Below are 19,095 nucleotides of genomic sequence, written 5' to 3'. Positions count from 1 at the left end.
ACCTGATTAGGACGCAACGAAGTCTCGGTTCGGCGGATTATAGTAATAAGCCACTTAGTCACAGGTGCCGACGTTCGGAGGACCACAATATACCCCCCGTGGACACACCAGCGCGACACTCGGACAATAGGTCCCAAAAACACTCGGGACCATAAAACATTCGTTACCAAAAGGTCACAGTTTTCGTCGACCAATAGCCGAACACACCACGTTCTCCACCTCCATAACACAACCACCAATCAGAACCAACCTAATGCCTATGTATTCATCTACACACCTGAAAACCGGGAATCACAGTAAAACGAGTGCGTGAAACACATCGTCAAAGAAAAGAATAACCGAATTTCAACTAAAAATCTATCAAACATCTACATCAACGAACGGAAAGAAAAACGTCCAAACCAACAACGAAGTTTCAATACACCTCGAACCAGGGAGAACTATCATCAACCTGCGCCAGAACTCCTGGTCATAAGACTTGATCAAAGTCCACGACGTAACAACAAACTTCCTTCAATTCCTACCCAAATCTTGGAAGAAAACGTCCCAAGCATTCGTCGGTCCCCATAAATCTCCCAAAACTCGAAACACACTCTCCCAAAACAGAATCCTCGAAATAAATTTCACGCTGTAACGCAAGATTAGGGCAGAATCGTTGGCTGAATGGAATCGGCGTTTAAGCAAATAACGGGTCGGCGATGTTAATGCGGCCATCTCGTGTACCGGTAATTTAACGGTTCCATCCTACGTTCGGAAATTACACCGTAGAATGATACAGTGCCGCCTCCCTCTCTCTACTTTGTCTTTATCCCGGCCTTTTACGTAATATCGCTGTTACGTCGATCGCCAGCGGGCCATCGGGACGCACCTGTCACGTGATCGGACTCGAAGCCAACAGAGAATCTGCATAATCGACGCAGCTTCCTCGGAGCAAACAAAATTGCGAGCTGCTAAGTCGAGGTTTATGAAAATGAGCGTCGTTCTTCGGTGTCTTGGAATTTTATCGCCTCGTTAAAGTTCCACGAGTACTTTGCGAAAGTGAAACTTCTTCTTCGTTCACGTAGACATTGTCATTCTTCTGGGTTTTCTTTCTTGGAAGACGTAAAACATTTTACGAATGAATTTTGATTTCGCCAGACGTGTACAGTGCTGGTGAAAAGTTTACAGCGTTTCAGTTGTATCGGCAGAAATCGAAATGAATTTTTATTTTCACTGAAAAACGTTTCAGACGTTTGATTTGGGGAAGAATTCTATAGTAGAGGCTTTGATAAGTATCCCAGAATTTTTTCAGAGTGTTTAAAAGCCTGGAACGGTAAAAGAATTAAATTTGAAAATGAAAGACTGTTTGCCTAGAGAGTGGGAAAAGAATACGCCTTTTCTTGCGAAGTTTGCAATAATTTTTGATAATACACTCCTCTCCATAAATTGAAAAAAGGGAAAATCGTATTCTAAAGTGGAACTAAGCAGAGCTTGGAACAGTAAAAAAATTATATTTGAAAATGAGAGACTCGGTTTGGCTAGAGAGTGTGAAAAAGTATGCCTTTCTTTGCAAATAGATCTCTCCGTAGATTAAAAAAGAGGTAAAATTATAGCATTAGAGAAAGAATTTGAATGGAGCTAAGCAGATGTAACTATTCTCTGGAACATTCCGCGCCATTCTATCACCGTAACAAGCGATCGCAAACTTTTGTCCAACGATGTATCTATGTTCGAAGTTTTTCACGGAACGAACGCGTGTTTGCGGAACGTTTGCACGCGCCACGAAACAGCGTAGAATCTAAGGGCGGGCGTAAAATCGCCGATGCACGACTCGAATAGGTTGCTTGAGAAAAGATCGAATCGATTAGTCGCGAGGTTGTATACCAAACAGGCCGCCTCGAGATTCCCGTCGAAAGGAGATCTATCAAGAACTTTATTGTGTCAAACGTTGTGAATACGAGAATTTAATTCTGCATTTTGCTGTTTCTGCCCGAGTAGAGAGAGGCACGGAGGAAACGTCCGCGCCATAAATTTGAATACATTTGAAAGAACTCGCGCTCGCCGCGTGAGGATTCGCGAATCAGCGCTCCGTTGGAGCGTTCAGTATCGAAGGCCGATCGGAAAATTCTGCGCTACTTTGCGCGCTCGTTAAATCATCAACTTGGAACGTTTGTATTTTTATCAATATCTGTTATACAGATACGTACGTGCACGTGAAACGTGATATAATTCGTCGAATAGTGGTGAGTTTTTTAATAAAGAACTCAGGTTGCAGGGAAGAATAAACCCGATACGTGTAAAAATGAACTGAAATTAATTAACAGGCACCCAGCGATGCATCGGACATTAAAGTTCATGAAGGTGCATCGCAAATTAAAGTTCATTCGAGTGCATAACACTTCCTCTTAGCACCACGTTAGCGCGATATTTATCGGATGTTCATCTGGCGCATATAAGTAGGCGACTATCTTGATATCCTCTTTAGCCTGCTTAAAGGAGTAACGCGCGGTTATTGTAATAGCATCGGTTCGATGCTCGACGCTTGCCTGCATTGTCTGGCTCGCTTCTTCAAATTGAAATTCTAGGCGAAAGGTGTGTGTGCTGCTGCACTGCTTGTTCCTTATTCTTCTTCTTCTATTTTTTTCTCTCTCTACCATAAACGATTATAAATAAACATCAACCGTCAGAGTTCTACCAGAAAGAGAGAGAGAGAGAGAGAGAGAGAGAAAAGAGGAATTCGAAAAGGCGAAGTAAAAACGAGGTACAATGTACAAGTTCAACCTTGAATTTTCATAATTCATAATTGTGTACACTTTACCCGCCGTTAAAGCAGGTCAACGTTCTCGAAATTTATTTCAGCGATCTTGTACGTACACGTTTCCTTCGTTGTTTCGTTGCACGATCTCGTGTTAGATTGCTAAGCCTGGACATATCATCGATGCGTCTGCTTCCTTAAATTGAATTTCTAGACCAGTCGTGTGCGCGGTTAATTTTCCATTTCGCTCTTGATTAAAACGAAGAACAACCGGAGAATTAACAATTTCACCTTCGGAGTAGCGCAATTTATTCCACGCAGTGTTCTCGCTGCTTACTTTGGAACACGCGATACCGTTTATTATTATTCCGTATAAACAAGCTTTATCGGGAGGAATCGTTTGGAAATTTCAAATACACGAAAATTCATCGTTGAAATTTCGCATTTCGTAAGCAGTTCTTGAAATATATATTCGAACGGTAGCTGTTGTCTCTTCGCGCGATCTCGATTCGAGATGGTTAATCGTTTTGCGCAATCGGCGAAAGAAAGAACGGACGATATTTCCTGCGGTGTGTGAAATTTCAAATTCGAAGATACCAGGTCTCGATTCCCTCTGCGCTCGGAATATCGCGTGATATCCGCTATCGTAAGAAGGGCGAGGAGGGAGGGAAGGAGAAGGCAGATCCGCGACATTTATTTCCACGGTGGGATAAAGTTCGATATCGTAAATCGACGCGGTTGAAACGAGCCGTCATCGTGTGTCCGTGCTTCTTCTCTTTCTCGTTTGTGCACCGTCGAGGATTCGCGAATCGCCTGTTTAAATCGGTGTGAACCGAATGGTGGAGAGAAAGAGCGCGCGCCACGTCCCCGTATAAACAGGCTGCGCGCGCGGCTGAGCAGGGGCAGAAATCGTGTGAGATCGGGGAGAACGATAAATCGCTCTCTTACCAATAAAGTTCGTTACCTCGGAACACGCAGGCCCCGTGTAACGAAGGAGAAACGTCAAATTAAGTGAATTACGTGCATAATTACGATGCGCGCGTTTATCGCGCATCGACAAACATTCGTAATATGGGGTTGCGCCTGCGGTCGCGATACCAACGGTGGGACCAGCACCAACTACCGGAATAACTCCTTCTACCGCCACCAGACAACGTGCTCACGAATACGCGTGTGAATTTCTTTCTTTTTTCTTTTTCAATCGTCCGACACCGCGTTTTCGAAGCTTTCGCAGCATCTTTCCAGAGAGATTTCGGGGTTGATATCGAGCTGTTTGGGGATGGATTGTTGGGGATCTTTTGCTAGGATACTAAACAGCGTAGTTTCTGATCCTGTTTATTCAAGTGACAAAATAAAATTTTGATTTTAATACAAATTTTTCGTATAAATTGTAGAATATACCTATTGGTAAAATATTCGTTTCTTTACATTTATTTCGAATATTTTATAAAAGGACTACGTAGAAAACATTGCTATCACAAAAATGAAAATGTAGTCTTATGGATACAGTGAGATCGAAAGTTCTTGAGAATGAAGGAATTTCTAGAATTCGTGATATCACGTACAGCAGCGAAGTCTCAGAAGATTTCACGAGACTTACGTCAGTATTCTACGAGTGATATTAAGAAAAATTGTACTCCACGTTCCACCGACGAAACGTCAGAAACTCAAAAACCCCTAAAATTCGTAGTCTCACCAATACTAATCACCCTACGAATGAAAAATCACCGCGAAATTTCTAATCTCCACCTGCGGCAATTTCACCTGGTCTCGATTCGAAATACGTTTTCACCGAGGCGATAAAACGTTGGAACAGACGTATGACACGTGGGAAAGGCTTCGGTGGCGGTGGATATTTCATAATGCCGGTTATAGGGACGCGTGTTGTGCGGCACGGTCGCGCGCATATCGATTGGCTGTTTCCATTTCTAAAGGCGATCGTTTCCTGAGTTTCACCGGGGCACCGGCGCGCCGTGTGTGTGTCGCAGAACCTGGCCACGCTCGTTCCAAGCGCACGCCAGCCATGGCCCGATGAATATCTATGGGGTATGGCTATCGGTTTACCCGGTGGGTGGCATCGGAATCTGAGACGGTTACGACTTTCCCCGGCACCGAACGCTTCCCTCGATCGATTCTCCATGCCTCGAGCCTCTCTACGGCAGGCCAGGATTTCGATTCCTCTCGACGCCTCGTGTCGCTTATACGGAATACTTTGTTGAACATTCTCGGAACTTGGGATCGTTAGAACGCTCTGATAGGCTGTAATCGAATATCAAGTGTTCGAGTTCTGTTCGAGAGTGATTTTTCGTATCTTCATGAATCAAACATACCGAGTACTCTGTTTGACAGTGGACGTAAAAAGTCAGAGATAGGTACTGCAAATAGAAGTCGAGCTTTGTCATCTGTACAGGGTGTTGCACGTATAGTGTATATTCAGAGTGATTTTCGTGCGATCGTGAACAAAAGGTACGTACCAAGTCCTCGGTTTGACAGCAGACGTAAAAAAAGATCGACAGCAGATCCAATATCAATGTAAATTTGGTAACAAATCCCAAACATTTGGATGACAGTGTATAACCTGTTACGACCGCAGCATCAAAGTTAGTCACTGCACTCGACTTAACAATAGATCCATCCCCGGAAGCAAGTAAATCCTTGGAATCCCGATGATCGAACGACGAGTTGGAAGGGAAGAAAAATGGTCTGATAGCGGAGGGATTGCAATACAGTGGTCCTTGCGCGATCGATCGCGTCTATTCGCGAACGCGCGTGTACCGGGTGCGGTCGTGCGATCGTCCTGCCGGTGTGTGTATAGTCGCGGGTGCGAGGATCTCGATTCAGGGCCCCGATAGGATCTCCGTTGGCCTCGGCCAATTACACCCGCCAGGCCGCGGAGGCATCGAGAGGAATCGAGTTTCTGCCTGCTCGGGTTAACGTTGGGGCCTTACGTTGTTCCTGCATACGTTTCGCCTCCACCGTGACCCACCTCCTCCTCTCTTTCTCTCGCTCTCTTTAGGCCACACGTCCTCCGTTCCAACCTCCTACTCTCTTTCTTCCTCCACCTTCTCCTCCTTCTTCTTCGTTTTTCGTCCGCTTGTTCGCGGAGGATCTTATCTACGCGTTACGTTACTCGTTCGCTCCTCGTGCAGGTCGTACGTGTACCTTAAGCAGACCGTTTTACTCCCGCTGCGAAACGGTAAGCACCTCGTTGACTGCAATAGCGATTTTAGATCTGCTCGTGCATGCGCCCCGAGGCGTTTGCCGCGGCGCGGCGCTGATGCATCTGCACCGGGCGTATAATGCGGGCCAACGAATGACAGGTAGACGTGAAGTATCCAGGAGTATTGTCGTGCGTGGCCGGCACGGAGATCCAGCCCGATACAGCCACGTGAATTCGAACGGAACATCCGCGATCTCTTCGAACCGAGCGTGGTGGTGCCTGCCTCTTTGTGCGCCGGATGGGACACACGCGTGAGAGACCGTGACCTGGCGCATCGAGGATTCGCGCGGCGATTCACGAGGCTCGAACATGCGCCGATGCGGGGAACGGAGTGAGGTGAAATGTAGGTAGAAACTGTGCGAGAGTGTGTGGGAAGATTTTGAAGGATGTTGATCGAGTTGAGGTGTGTTTGGAGGTGTTTGTCGATGTTTGGAGACGTTTTTAGAAGGTATTAGTTTGTTTGGAGTGGTTTTGGAATACGTGGATTGTGGTGAAATGTGTTTGGAAGTGTATACGAATGTCTGGGGAGGTTTCGGAAGTGTATTGTTTGGAAGATGCTGGAGAAATTCAGTTTGCTCCATCATCTGTTCGCCATTTGGATCTTTCTAATGAATTCCACAGTGTGCTCGAAGATCTCCGTGAGTTTGAATACGAAGTACAGGGTGTTTCGTTTAAATATCTCCTCCATTTGTGAAGATATAGGCTGCGAAGAATATTTTTCTCTCAAGATTAATTTCTTATTTTAATCTTCATAACTGACGTTGAAATTTGTTCAGAGATGTGTAATAGGTACGACTTTAGACCCTCCAAATTAAATTTAAACGTGAGATCTGCTTCGGATTTTGCCACAGATTTGCTTTACCTGAAAATCTCTAGAATTGGACGCGAGTTCGAAAAAGAAATTCCTCCTACCTCGCACAGGGAGCTAATGAACGCCGTACAGTTACACTCATCAACGGGAACGCTCGTCTGCATACGTCATAAATATTTACAGCGCGTTCATACGTAATAATTACACACTTACGCGTTCATACAAAATAATTACAGCGACGCTTCCGCGCGCTCGTCTATGTACATCGGCAAAGTATAGATTAACCCATGACAGCCACAGTGAACAAAGTATACACACACGTGTGTATGTGTGTGTGTGTACCTGGGTTAAGAAAGAGAATAAGAAAGAACAAGACGAGATGCTTTCTATTCATAAAGCAGAACCGAGGGAGATACCGATTTCCGAGCACCCTTTGAGCACGCTGTTTAAATATACCCATAGGGCTCGCGTGCGCCACGAAAATTGTGCTTCCTGCTTCGTTGATGCAGATTATCTCACGGGATTCCTTCCTTCCCCTCTCGACCCTCTTCTTCTTTTTTTCTTTTCCGTTCTCGCTCCGTCGTAATTTCTTTCGTCGAGGATACTTCCATTGTTGTGTCATTTTTTGCCCGCAGTCTTTCTCACCTTGAAATTCTTCGATCGTAGACTTCTTATTGGATCACCTGGTAAAAGTAGATTAGCGTGCTTACGTGGTTCGCTGATATTGCACAGATTTCGAGGGAAATTTCTCGAGTAAGCTTCTCTCGTAAGATTTGCTACGTGATTTGTGTAATTTTTGAACGGAGAACTGTCGTTCGTACATTTGCCCGGTTTCCAAGTGAAAATTCAAAGGAGACTCTAAATTTCGTCGAATTAACATGTTCCACGGTGCATCGTACCCTTGACCACGTCCATAACGTTCCGTAAATCGCTCAGGGTCCTGGATCGTAATTAATTGGAAAAAAGCAACGAGAGGCGAATATCCTCCTACTCGGAGGCCCACATGATCACCGTTCAAGCCGAAAGATCCCGCGGATCGTTCACGGAGATAGCGTATCGAGATGGTCGGATAAGTGCAATAATTATATATATTTTTATACAATCTATATAATTGCTCCGGTACTCGCGTGCGCCGCGAAATTCGTGCTTCCTGGCTATGCTAACGATCCCAACCGGTAGATTACGTATGTATGTACATAGTTCGCTCGTTACCAGTGGCCCCATTGTCTGCCAGCCGAGATTATTAGGCGCAAATCGTTTTGCGTGTATTCCACCTTGTGTATCGATAAGCCAGCTCTCGCACGTCATTTAAATATCAAATCATATCCTACTCAACTCTAATTAACCTCGTCTCTCTGCGCTTCATCCTCGAATTTTCTCCAGCCTTACCGAACCTCAAACCTCTCGTTAACCCTTTCGCGTTCTTGAACTCGTATGCGTTATCCGTGTAAATTATTCATCAAAATTAACATTGGCCCCCAAATTTTTCAATACCACGTCAAAATAATTTCTCTGCATTTTCTCTCGGAAAAATTGGTCACTCCGAAAGTATCCCAATCCGACGCCTTCCAATTGCACACATCTCTCTCGATAGTACACAAAAATGAAATTCCATTCCACAATAAATCCCAGATCTCCGCATCGCGACTCACACTGCCGATCGCATCGTTTTCTCACCCAGGTGACGTTAAACATCGATAGATACCGATGCTCGCGTGCGCGGCGAAAATTGCATTTCCTGCCTCTCTATGCTAACGACAGCCGAGAGCTCGCCGTCGTTGTTCCACCTTGGAGCAGGTTAACCTTTTCGGTTGGTGCAGCGTCTCGGTCGCGCAACACCGAAGGGGGAACATATGGAGCATCGGCGGGCTAGCGTGCGCGTTCGCAATGTATCATGAAACGGGGCGGGAGGGCGAGGAGATGGCGGCGGAGGAGGCCGTAACCGCTCGTGCGGCGTCTCGTTCGTTCGGTGGGGCCCCTTGGCTCGCTTCCTATCGGTCCCAGAATCGACTCGCGTAATTGGCCGCCTAAGAACGTACGATATTGCACCATGCAAATGCACGGTGTGCGCGCATCCGCCACGCTCGCTCGCCTTGCTAAAATAAAACGTCGTCGAGCGACACCGGCACCCTGACCCGTTGCCCGGCTGTAACGCACCTTCAGCTTGTTTCTTCCTCGTGCAGGAAGTTGGCTGGTTTCTCCTGGCCCTGCAGCACGATACCTGCGCGATTCATTCATGCTGTTTTTTCACCGTTCTTTTTTTAGGGAGAGGCTGGATCCGTGGGAATATGGAAATTTCGCGGCTTTGGTTCTTCGTTATTTTCTTGAGAGGATTTCGGTCTAAGTCTGCTTCACCCTTTCTTCAGTTTTTCAGAGTATTTTAGGAGAATTCAGATTTTCTTCAGTGAAACTCGAATCTTTGTCGCAAGTCTTCGCCTGTGGGAGAAAATGTAACCTTTGACCTTCTGACATTATCTCTTTTATCCTTGCTCTATCAACCACCACACAGGTGTAGACGGCATAAGAATGCGTATCTAACTAACTTAACAAGTATTAAAAAAAATATCGAGGAAAGACTAGACACACCCGAAACGAGGAATATCGAAAGGCCGAATCCGAAGCAGGAAAAGAAAGGAGGCGCGAGTAGGGTCGGTTGTCGCCAGCCGGCAAAAACCGAAGGCCGGCATGAAGTCGTCATTTTTACGATCGTGAAATTTAACGAAGCCCGTGCGAGAAGAGAAACGGAGGCCGCGGTTCATTAGCGGCTCGTAACCAGCCGCGGACGAGCGGCCCGCAGAAAATGGGTGACGTTAACGCAGCGTGACAGTATAATTCGCGCGCGCTGCGGAACCAACGTCGTCGCGGCCGCTCGTCCCTTCTCGATCGTCGCCGCGGCGGTTCCAGCACCACCTGTCTAAACCCGAGCTCGTGTATTAAAAGCGAACCACTTGCACGTTCCAGGCGTGACGAAAAAACTGCCAGTCTGAAAGTAGAAGGAAGGATCGTTCACCACCGATCCGCGCCCTGTCCACAGGAGTTTCTCTTAATTGGTCGCTTTTTATCCGAACCTCGCTACAAATTGTTCGCGTTGTAGGTATGCCGTAGCAGCCACGGGAAACCTCGTTGTTCTCTCTTTGGCTAGAGACACTGTTACGTAGTTGTAGCTTGTATTGTACGAGCAACCGCTGTAACAACAACCAAGTGATAGACGAGGGGAAATCGTTGCCTGTGCCATTTTTCTTCTCGCCTCTCAACCTTCAGTACCGAAACCGCCACGCAGCTCGATTATACCGCTTCCGGGAAAAATCTTAATGCCCCGGCTGTCTAACCGGTGTCATGAATCCATCGCAACGCAGACGGCTACGCCCGGCCTGTCGCCGATGGAACTCACGCCACCGCTCCACCATGGACGTTTTAGGCGTGACGCTTTCAGCGGAACGGACGATTGCGATAAACAGCGGCCTATATTCTTGCCCCTTCTCGCGCGCTCGTCACACCGATTCCTCGCATTCTTCTCTAACCCCCTTGTTTCGTTCACCGGTTCAACGAGTTGGTTGGCTGCTTTTTGAGATAGTTATTCCTTACGGGAGAGCTGCTTGCGTGTATTGTGCAGCTTTATAAGGTCGGTGATTCTACGCTTGGATCGTTAGGGGATCGGTCGTGAAATTATTTCGGAGGAATATATTTTTAAATTCGAAGATATTATACTTGCACCCTGAGATATTCCTAAGATTCCTATGGAAATGACCGTGGAATAATCGGAAGATTCCTTATTCACCGAAAAACCGAGACACACCGTCGAGCCTGAAGAGCATTCCAAGCACGAGTTGGATTCGAGTCAATTAGCCAGGAAATATCTTACATATCGAGGCGCAGACTCTCGGTTTCCATGCACGGTCGGCGTCAATTTGCGAAAGTCATTAATAAAAATCGACGTACCGGTCCCTCGGTGTGGCAAAAAACGCACGGAGGAATCGGTTCCAGGGCTGATGCTGCTTACGCGGCAACCGGGGGCCTCCGGAATCGCATTATCACGCACGGTATTCTCCCTTCGTTCTCCATGGCTCGAACCGTGGAGAGTCTCGCGAATCCTGTCCGTGGTGGAATCAACCGAAAACCGATGGAAGAGGCTGCGGTGCCTCGAAGCGGGACAATTTCGTGTGTTCTCTCGCTGGCTGTTTCGCCGACGCTCCGCATTATTCCGCGTGCTTTTTCCATCGGCTGGGATTTACTAAAGCAAGATCGGATTCCACGAATGGATTGGACTGCATTCCGTTCGCACCTGGGTTTCTGGGCTCGTCGCTTCTTCTGCTGTCTTTTCTCCCCTTCTTCTCCGCAGGAAGAGAAACCCTTTGGCGAGGAACGTTGGTTCGCCGCTACTTCGGTACCACAGTTTCCTTGCTTACCGTGTCTGTCTCTATGTAACGTAACTAGGTGCTGACGATTCGCGATGTATATCGAGATATATCGGGGGAAGCCTGTCGACCGGTCCGGGAATTACGAGCGGGCCGATCCTATAACTTTCCTTAGGGGAGGGAATGTATCTACGATCGATCGCGAGACTCTTGGTAACGTTTCCTCCACCGGTGGAAGGAACGGTGATCCGGTGATCGGATACAAGAAATTGATGTACATTTCAAGCAGGCCACGATGTCGCGGTTTCCCCCCACGATGGAAAAATCCAAGATTCTGGTATCGAGTTAGAGGGAGAAGGAGATTCTCTTGGACGATTTACGTCATCGAGGATCAACGAAATAGTAGAGTATCGCAGGTGGGGAGAGGGAATAGAGAGATGAATTGGAATAATTCACCAGGAGGGCAATATAGAGAGAGAGAGTGAGGAAGGATCGTATATCGGAAGGGAAGGTGTGCTGGGTTTTATGGAGAAGGATTTCTATCGACTGGACGGGTAGAGAGGATCGATTTTTGGAATAGATACCGCGGGAACCGGATCAAAGAGCACGGGGACATTACGTAGCGCGCATAAATATGTGAATGCAATTCAAGAAGACAACGAACCACTCAAAGTTGTCCGGCAGGCAGCTGCGTTCCCGCCAACTCGGCCGTCTCCAGTGGTTCACATGGTTGTACGCCTTCCGTTTGCTACGGGGGAGACGCCCATCTTTTAGCGGACCTACAAATCTTCCTTTCAATTTCGCCCTTTCTTTTTCTTCCATTACTCGAAATTTACATTAAACCTACTTCGTCTCTCCGGTATCCTTGTACATGCAAATTTAATTAGCTGCGGTTGTTAAATCATCCTGTAAGTAATAAAAATACTTACTTTTGGGAAAGTTAGCTTTCGTTTATAAACAATGTCAGTTGTGACTACATCCTCTTAATTCTTTTATAGTCTTCTAATTTTTGGATTTACTCCTTGACACGCTGTTTCGTTTCCCGGTCAATTTTCCAAACAACGGCACGGAAGCTCAACGAACATTCTATCGCTAAAATCTCAAGCTCGAACAATATTACCATCCAATTGCGCGGTATATTCAGCATCCGGAGTTAAAATTCACCGGAAAGCTTAATCAACCTCTTACGTTGTAAATTGGAAAGGCTGGATGTTTAACCAAATCGATGGGACACTTGCCAGGCTCGTAACATTACGATTCAACGATTCACCGGGGTCCAACGATATCGAGTCTCTCCACCTAAAACGTCCGCGATTTAAATGGCAAAAGGAGGCGGTGAGTGTCACTGCTGAAGGACAGTTTCTTGCTTACTGGGTGCGCCCGTAAAAACAATCGTATCAACTCAACTCACTCATGGCTGGCCGGTCCAGGCCGGTGCTGCTTGCTGCCGCTGGCCGAGCTCCTCGCTCGCTCGCTCGCTCGAAGCGAGCAAACCGACGACCGGAGGTGCAGTTGCAACGACTGAACGAGCCGCGATGCATCCTGGGACGAAGAGAGTCGAAGAGACTTTGTCGCGCGTACCCAACAGGCTCACGGTCAGACCTCGAAGACACGGCCGCGTCCGTGGATTCGTCGCTATGCCTGGTATTTTCACGAGAAGTCTTTGATTCAGTAGCGGCAGAAATGCCCGTATCGGGTTCGAGTCGCATACGTAGGTTTTTCCCCCAGCTCGCGTTGCCTTCTTCTTTCAGAACTCCGCTGACGCTGCTGCGTCTCCGTCGAGCTTTCCGTTCAGCCTGTGTCCTCCCTCGATTTCGAGTCTTGCATGGTGAATCTGATTTAAGTTTGGTATATTGAACGGGGGTGGGCGGGTTTTATTCGTTGGAATCGTAGCTTTTGTGGGTTGTTGGAGGCGTTTGTTTGAAGTTGTCGATGGAGTCTTTAAGGAGTGTGTCATGGTAGCGATAGCTCGATATTACTCCTCCGTTAGTAGGATATTTTCGATACAACGTGTACAAGTTGCTTCAAGTTCTTCGAACAGTGTTCAAACAAGATTTTTCACGACTTTGTACCTTTTACTAAAGAGAGGTATAATTGTTAGCACGAAGTTGTCCATACTTTCAGAAATTCATTCTTAAAAATTCCCTCACAATTCTTGGATTAATTACAAACCCTACTTCGAGCAACCGCTAAAAATTCCCATCGAACAATCTCCAACTCGACACACCACCAATTAATCAAGCATAATTCTCCACCGTTTAACCCAACCAATTACTCACCCCTTCACCGCCACTCATAAACAACCACTCAATTCTCGAACAATCCACAAGCTAACTCACCCTCGTCGAACCACCTGAACCCTTTCTCCCAAACCGAGTCGGAGAGAATCGAGGCACAATCAAGAAACGAGCCCACACATCCCCTTGGCCCCTCCCCTCGGCCAGGACGAGTTCGCCCTGTTCTTTCGAAAGCCGAATCGAGAAGCGGCGCGTATGAATACGTATCAGGTGCACGTTGTTGCGCGGCGTTGCGCGGTCGTACGTGACCACGCATGTGCCTGGTTTTTGCGGCCGTGGAATGCCGCGACGGCGGTTCGTTTGAATCGGAAGGTATCCCTCTCGATCGTGGACCGGCCCGATTGTTACCGGCCGCCATCGGGATCGTTTCGTGTCTGATTTCGTATGAGACGCAGCGCGACCGGTTGATCACCGTGGAATTTGTAGCTCAATTATACCGGCAGCCATTGCAACTCCGATGGGCACGCGGTGTCCTCTTCGGGGGGGTAAAGAGAGTTTCGTCGTCGACAATGGTGTGTCTACGAAACACGGCGGAGGATCCGTTTCTTTCGTCACAGAGAGGAGTCGTCGAAGGGTGTTGAGTTGAGCTGAATTGAGTTTCTCGACGTTTGCGGGGAATTGGAGTTACTCGTTACCTGTTTTGGGTAGAGGATCGGCGCGTGGTGTGTCCAGTTTGATAGCAACCGTTTGGGAAGGCTTTCTTTTTTATTTTGAATGATAGTGATATAGTCTGAGGAGATTTCGTATTTATTTCGCGAGTAAATTCTGAGTTGGACACTGTTTGCGCGTGAAGAATTTCTTTTTTATTCCGAAAGATAGTGATACTAATGCCTGAAGAGATTTGGGATTTAACTTGGAGAGTAAATTCTAAGTTTGACACTGTTTGCGTGTGAATATTCCACTTGGACGAATTTCCTTTTCATTCCGAATTGTATCGATATCGGCGATTGATTATTGGCGAATCCGAGGGAGTTTGAAATTGAAATTCTGGGTTTAACAGCGTTCAATTCTGGAAACAATTTCTTGGCTCTGACATTGCCTCGGTTCGGAAAGTTTTTCTCCGAGAATACAAGATTGAAGCGGAGTGTAAGCTATGCTCGACGAACGGAGAGAATGCTGTTTAAAATTCGCCACGTATTCCCTCGCGATCGACGCGATAGACCGCTCGCGACTAGATCAGCTTCATTATGTAAGAATCGTCGGCGAGTCCGGTCGCGCCACGGGACAAATTGTCGATATTTATGGTGGCTGGCAACTGGTTCAATCCTCGGGCGTATTGGATCTAGAAATTCAAAGCGGCGGGAAGAAACTTTCCACGAAAATCGTACCGGCTACACGTGCCGCGAAAAACCAGCCTCCGTGTACCTCCTTAGATATTCCAACCCCTGCCTGCACCAGTTTCTCCGTTCGTGCCTCGTTAATTGCCATTCCGCGATGCTAATCGTTTCCACGAAACGGAACCGCCCATGGAACACAGCGAAACCGACCACACCTGTAAGCCAGATAACTCCAACATTCGTTAATTAAAAATCTATCCAATTTATTGTAGATTCCCAATTGACATTGCAAAGATAAATAATGAAAAGTAAATGAAATTTCTCAAATTTTTAACCCTTCCCTGAGAAATTTGTACATAATCCAGGATGCACAGTGTTTCCAAATTTTCTGACACACTCTCCGTTCCTCCATTTCAATTTTTTCCTATAAACACGTACGACAAGGCTTCTAAATAATCACAGAGCCTAGACATAATTTTCCAAGCTAGACAAGGGCGCGACGAAAGGTTTGAAAGAAAGAAGGAGCGGGGTATTTGCACGGAAGGGTTCTTCGCGTTGGAGCGCCTCAAATGCTCGCGGTTCCTGCCGGGTGGCGGCTTGATTTATCATTGCCGGGAATGCAGATACTTCATAAATTATATACATCGGACGTCGGACGTCGGACGTGCATGCGTTTCGACGAGACGAGACGTCGGCTGGAACGCGAGGCACGAGACTGAACCGAATGCCGCCCCCTCTACCCTCTTTCCTTCCGCCACGCTTTCTTTCTTTTCTTTTCTCTCCCTCTCTTTCGCGTGTCTCTCTTTCCACGCGAACCACCTTAATCCATCAGCGAGAGAAAGAGAGAGAGAGAGAAGGATCCACACAGATCGGAGATAATCCCTCGGCCGCCGCGGTGACGTCGAGGCGATTTTTCTGTTTGCCGCTAATTAATTGCCGCCCCCGGGTCACGCGGAGGTGTCTGATTCAGGACGGACGCTTTCTACTGGACTACGAGGCTACGGTGTTGTGGAAGAGCACGGTGATTAGCTTCGTTTTGCCCTTTTTTATTTCGGGACACTGTTTACGAGCGGGTGATATGTCGCGTTTCTATTCGATGCTTGGAAAAAGGGAGTTGGCCTGTGTTGGTGAATGGAGTGGTAGTTTGGAGGGTGATCGATTTCATCTAAATCTACGCTTTGGGTGGAAAGTGTTTTTGGGAAGATGTGCAGGGGTGCTGCATTCATTTTTCGTAAGATCGTCTTGTTGCGAGGCTTATATTAACCCTTTGACAGTCTAATCAAGTTATGGATTGCGGTGAAAAAAAATGTATATTTCACGCGTAATTTTTTAATCATTTTTACGTCGCGTGTGATCGTTATTGATAATATCTCGTCCCATCGCAACTTTCTTCCTAGGGGTCTCCCTTGAGCGAAACAATTAGGTACTCGATGCCCTGCCCGAGTCTCACTCGGGATAATTTGTCGAAGGGTTAATAATGACGACGTTATTGCACAAGTAAAATAATTCATATGCAAAGGCTATCACGAGTTTGCTATTATTTTACGTAGTGTGACACTATACTGTGGATTTGGTTTTAATAATATGTTGCGAGTGATGGCATGAATGTCGTGTGTTTGGTTTGAATTTGTGTGAACGTTCTAGGATAGACATGATCTATGGCTGATACTCGAATCGACTCGAGATCGGGGAAACGAGCAGTGTCCTAGAGAGAAGCAGCGAGTAAACAGTAGAACCGCGTTGTTAATGAAAACAAGGAGAGCATTGATCAGGTTATTAATATTCCCTTTTATGTATCGTTGTCGTTATTGTGCAATTGTTATTATCTAATATATCACATATACAAGATTCATAAATTACACTTGATTTTCGTACAAACATTTCCCAAAAGTAAAAGCTAGCCAAAGTATCTGAATATTTCCGACTCCATTCGATAAAGGTACGAGAACTGTCCCAATCTTTCGATCATTTTACTCGAGCAACTTCTATTCCCATTCTTTTCCTTTTTCACTGTCTCAGACGTACGAATGTTGCATCTCTACGTTCCTCTAAAAAAATTGAAAGGATCGCATGGTCGATCGAGATGCATTCAAATGCGTCGCGGCCGCGACACCGTGGCGGAAGGCGCGCGGTCGCAAGAAACGGGTCCGCGCGCGGTACATGGTCGCGTAGCCGCCATCTTTAATAACCCGTGAACGCCATACTGCTGGCTAGGCTTCTCTTTTTGTCATAAATGAGAGGCGACCGCGAGGTTAAACGGGTTGTCAGGTGTCCCCTCCGCCGACGGTAGCTGGCTGCATAATTTTACGATCCCGCTCGTCGTATGGGTACGCTCCAGACCCTCGAGCGTTTCTATGTTGTACGTGTGCGTCGAGGTTTCAACGTGTGCACGCTGCGCCTAGTCGATCGAGAATAATCTCGTCTGGACGGTGCGCTGCGCGCCACCGATCGGTTCATGGAACTTCATTCCACGTCTGAAATGTGTATTCCTCGCAAGTTGTACCGGATGTTTCGTGGTTTCTTTGCCTTCGATATTTTAACCCCATTTTTCTGCGTTGCGACGTTAACAGAGTCTCTGGGTTCTCTTGAGAACCGCCTTTAGCGAGCGGAGCTTAACATTCTCGTGAAATTTTGGATTCTTGGAATGGACAATTTGATTTACGGATCACTCTGTATATTAAGGGAAGGACTTTGCAATTCTATGGAAGCTTTAGCCTTCGATGTTACCATAGATCCTGGCATTTTTTTAATTACATTTTTCTGCGTCGCGACGTTAACAGAGTCCGTGGATTTTCTCGAGAATCACCTTTAGCGATCGGAGTTTGAAATTCTTAGAATAGGAAATTTTCTTTATGGATCATCTTGAATATTAAGAAAAGCACTTTACAATTCTCTGGAAGCTTTAGCCTTCGGAATTACCGTAGATCCACACATTTTTAAAATTTTTAACTTAGACCTCTGCACTCGTGAAAATTTTCCAAAAACTAATTTTTCAACTTACCACAAAAGAGAGCTTCAAAGGTTTCACTACGAAGGTGTCTAATGGTAAAGGGTCGAACGGACAGTTTCTAATTAAGCAAAAGCTCGGCATTACAGTACAAGCGGATGGATAGAAGGAAGAAACCTTGGCCGGAGGATTTTTTGCCGGGATTGCGGAAGCGTCGAGGAGAAAACGGGGGCGAGAAGGGTTCGCAGGAGGACGCGGTCGATCGCGTAGCCATACGTCATCCTTGACGCAAGGAGTCAGCTGCTCCGCAATCCCCGTGGTCCTTCTTGCGCGAAGAAATCGGTCCTTCTTGCCCATCCCGGCTGGACACATCTTTTAGCTTGTACCGGCGACACCATTCGCTCTCCCGACCGACGCTGAAATCGCGTTCTCTCATCGATATGTATGGATGGACACGCCGGTGGAATTTTAGTTGGTGTCGCCTCTCCCTCAGATGCACACGTACACGCGCGCACACGTGTACACGTAGAGGACAAACAAATAAGTAGATCGACGCGGGGACGACGTGAAATAAGAGCGACAGGATCGATGAATGGCTCGGATGCGGCGCGGCGATCTCGATCATTCTCGCGTCGGTTAATCGTGAATTCGTTCCTGTTTGTATTGCGGAAGGGTCGGTTTAGGGAATCGTTTTTCGACCCTGATGTCAGTCCACGAAGAACCTCGACCTTTGTGATTTTTGATCGATTTTTAAATCGAACAAAGTTCCTCGCTCCTGCTCTTCGATTTTCCAAGTATTCACTTCTCTATACTAAACGGTCGTTCTTATGGTAAATGGTATTAGGTGTCGTAGTTCTAGCGAATATCTTGAAAATGTTCGAACCAAACGCTATCGTAAGTGTAATAAGTTATTATTAGAAAATGTGTGTCCAGAAATCACTTGTTTGTAGATACAAGGCGTATCGATTTTCAGATTGCACGCAAACCGTCTCCAAATCTCAGGATTAAACTGAGTACAGTATATTCTCCACAAGTGTCAGACCGCAAGGAAGCTAACCCTGACACTCCTAGAGTCAGGGACTGCGTTTTCGAGCCTCGCGTCCGTCTTTGTAGTTTGCCGAACGTAGGCAAGGAGAGCGAATAAAAGATAAGCATGAAACGTGAGTCGAGACAACCAAACGATTTAAATATCAACTTTTTTAATTTTACGTTTTTTTATACCGAAATTTTTCTGATGAAAATGACATAAAACACGACATAATTTGAACATCGTTTACTTATTAACACGTTCACTGTCACGCCAGATATTTCACTGTATTGAGATAAAACAGACGCCCTGTGTTACATTACATAGAGTCGGCCTACAGTTTGACTGCCAGTTTGAGAATTGGCCTGCCGTTTGACTGACACTTGTAGAATCGGCCCTACATTTGACTGACACTTGTAGAATCGGC

Source organism: Habropoda laboriosa, unplaced genomic scaffold (genome assembly GCF_001263275.1).
Source record: "Habropoda laboriosa isolate 0110345459 unplaced genomic scaffold, ASM126327v1 scaffold5, whole genome shotgun sequence".
NCBI lineage: Eukaryota > Metazoa > Arthropoda > Insecta > Hymenoptera > Apidae > Habropoda > Habropoda laboriosa.
This window is presented reverse-complemented; position numbering follows the sequence as displayed.